This window comes from Molothrus aeneus, chromosome 21 (assembly GCF_037042795.1).
Source record: "Molothrus aeneus isolate 106 chromosome 21, BPBGC_Maene_1.0, whole genome shotgun sequence".
Lineage (NCBI taxonomy): Eukaryota > Metazoa > Chordata > Aves > Passeriformes > Icteridae > Molothrus > Molothrus aeneus.
Genome location: NC_089666.1, coordinates 7,611,336 through 7,614,835, shown reverse-complemented (window position 1 = coordinate 7,614,835; position 3,500 = coordinate 7,611,336).

The window sequence follows — 3,500 nt, the reverse complement described above, 5'->3', positions numbered from 1 at the left end:
CTCCTGCACATCCCCAAACACAGCCCTCCCAAACACAGCCCTCCTGCACATCCCCAAACACAGCCCTCCTGCTCCCAGCCTTCCCAAACACAGCCCTTCTCCTTCCAGCCCTCCCAAACACAGCCCTCCTGCTCCCAAAAGGGGCTGCAGCCAGGGTATTTCCAGATCTGTTTTCCTGCCAAGCCTCCAGAGAGCCCAGGGAGGGGATGCTCCCAGTGCTGAGCTCCTTCCTGGCTCACTGGTGCCAGGGCTGGGGCACCCTGTCCCTTCTGCTCCAGCAATTCCAGCTGTGGCACAGTGATTCCAGCTGTGGCACAGCGATCCCAGCTGCTGGCACAGTAATCTGCTGTTCCCAGATTTCCATTTCCCTGCCTTCATTTCTCTCTGCTGTTCCCAGATTTCCATTTCCCTGCCTTCATTTCTCTCTGCTGTTCCCAGATTTCCATTTCCCTGCCTTCAATCCTCTCTGCTGTTCCCCAGCCGGTGCCAGGGAAGCCCAGCTGCCTCAGCAGGTATGCTCTCATTAATGAGCAATTAGCTCCCAGCCTAATTGGGCAGCAGCATGGCTAATGAGCCCGGCCTGGCTGTGGCCTCATTATGCTGAGCTCAGCCAGAGGTGAGGCTGAAGCTCTGTCCCATTTCCTCAGAGCTGCTGTGCACTGCCCCAGGGCTGGTGGATTCTGTTCTCTTTGCCCTGGAAAAGCTTCCCTGAGCCCTGCCCTGCCCATCACACCCTCCCTGTCTGTCTGTCTGTCCATCTGTCCGTCCTCTCTTGCTCACTGGGGGAGTTTCTGATCTCTCCTCCCTGTGTTCACAGCTGTGAGCACAGACACACACAAACCTTGGACTGGCTGTGCCCACACCAATGTTTCTGTTGTCATTTGTCACCTGCACACAGGGCTGGGACCTGGGCAGAGGAACAGGGGCTGTGCAAGGAGCCAGGGCTGTGCAGAGGGAAAAACCAGGGCTGTGCAGACCTCAGAGCACTGCCAGGGCTGCGTGGAGGAGCTGGGGCACTGAGAGAGGCAGGGCCAGCAGTGGCAGATAAAGCTCCCCACAGAATCCTGCAGTGCTCTGAGCCATCAGCAGCTCCAGCAGCGCCTTTAGGGCTCCTGTAATGGATGGCAGGGATGCTGGAGCACGAGGCACTTAGGGAAGCTCCTCACGTCCCTCCCCACCATGTGCTGAGATCCTTCCTTGCCATGGGAGAGGAGAGGCTCAGTCCTGTGCTGGGATTGATTTCCCACCAGCCCAGCCCTGCATAATCCCAGCATTCCAGCAGGCAGGCAGCAAATGGATGATTGTGGGCATGTTTGACAGCCTTGCCTTCACCGGGGCCTTTCTTCCTAAAAACCCTTTCTGCACAGCCCTGGGTGCATCCCTGGGCTCGCCCACCTGCCCTGGCTGATGTTTCATTTATTGCAGCCTCACCTGGCAGGGAGCTGGGTGTCACTGCATGGCTGAGTCTGCAGGGGCCAGGCAGGGCAGGGATGGGCTCTGCCAGCCCCAGCACCATCCCTGTCCCTGTGGACTGCCCAGAGCCCACAGAATGCTGCAGGTGGATTTTACTCACCAGTCCAGGGACCAGCAGAACAATTCCTGCATTTCACTGGGAGCACAGGGTGGCAAGAGCCTGGCCAAGCCTGGATAGTGACACAGAGAAAGCAATACAAAGGAAGAGACCTGGGGGAATTGTTCCTCTGGTCCCTCTCCAAACCCAGATTTTCGTCTCTGGGGTTGATCCCAAAGTTTTCTCCCTCCCTTTGAAACTGGCAAGAAGTTCACCCAGCTGCAATCCCAGGCTTTGGGTTTCCTTCTCAGGGAATTCATGGCTGGTTCTCTTTTCTGTGCCTTTGAGCCAAAGTGGAGATGAGGGGAAGCTGTGAGTGCAGAAGGGGCTGGGGGCCTTGCAGGAGAAGTTAAATGGAAGGGCAGCTCTGGGAGCAAGAATGATGGAGTGGAGTCCAAGGAAACGTCTCCAGAAAATCAGCAGTAAATCCTCTTCACTGCATATAAGAAATCGATATTGCCATTGGAGCAGGGACATCGGGAAGAGCAGAAGGGAATTTCATCCTGAGAAAAGTATTTACAGTGCAGAGAGCTCAGCCAGGTGAGCCGAGAGCTGCACCTCACCCGGGGAGCTCAGGCACCACAGGGAATTAACAGCAGCCGTTCCTCAGCCATTAAAAAAGGCAAGAACAGCTTGGCCACCCCTGTCAGTGCAAGGGGGGCAACTCGAAGGAGGCATTTCCTGGGTGTTTTTGTGCATGGACACAGCAAGAAGGCAAGAAATGAAATTTAACCAGAAGAAGCTGCGCATGGAGGGGCTCTGGGACAACAACCTGGCTGGGGGGACACATGGGGGCCAAAGGGGGCCAAAGGAGGCCAAAGGGGGCTCTCTCTGCCAGCCCCTGGCGTGGGACAAGCACAGTGAAACAGAACTGGCACCACTCCGTACAACCAGGCAGAGCCAAAGGTGCCCGCCCAGGAGGGGAAGAGCAGGAATCAGCTGGGAAATGCCCCCTGATCCCACTGGGCTCGCCCCGAATTTCTCTGTCTGTGGAGGTCTCTGCTTTCCCCAGCACGGCACAGACGCTCCGGGCTGGAATTCCTGAATTCCTGAATTCCCGATTCCCGAGGATCTGCTGCCATCCCGTGGCAAATCCTGCCGTGGCACCCGGGGACAGCAGCCCAGGGAAAAGCAGCTCCGGCCACAGCTCCCACCTGCAGGGGATGATGCTGTGAGCGCTGCTCTCCTCATTCCAGGTAAATCCAGGTAAAAGCAGCTCCGGCCACAGCTCTCACCTGCAGGGGATGCTGAGAGCGCTGCTCTCCTCACGCCAGGTAAATCCAGGTACAAACAGCTCCTGCCACAGCTCTCACCTGCAGAGGATGCTGAGAGCGCTGCTCTCCTCACGCCAGGTAAATCCAGGTACAAACAGCTCCTGCCACAGCTCTCACCTGCAGGGGATGCTGAGAGCGCTGCTCTCCAGGTAAATCCAGGTAAATCCAGGTACAAACAGCTCCGGCCACAGCTCCCACCTGCAGGGGATGCTGTGATTGCTGCTCTCCAGGTAAATCCAGGTAAATCCAGGTAAATCCAGCCGGACACACGGAGCTGCTGCTCCTGATGGGTCCCTCAGGGCAGGGAGCAGGGCAGGGGCAGGGGAGCAGCATCCCCTGCTCCAGCTGCACAGCACAGAAGCACGGGACAGAGCAGAGGGCGTAAATAACCCCAGCCACACTGAAACTGTGGCACTGCAGTTACAAACCCCGGAGCCGTGAGGATTCAAAGCTCTCAAAGCCTTTACTAAGTTCTCTTCCTTCTCTGTTGCATCAATAGTGGAAATCCATTTGTCCACAGCTCTTTTGAAAGAACTCTTTAAAAAGTTGGTTTTGGAGTTTGGTGTGGCCCCTCTTACCTGCTTTCCCTTTTCAGGGTGGGGTCAGAGAATGTCAAGCTGACTTTGTCCAGACGTTTCTGCACTGGGGTGACTCAG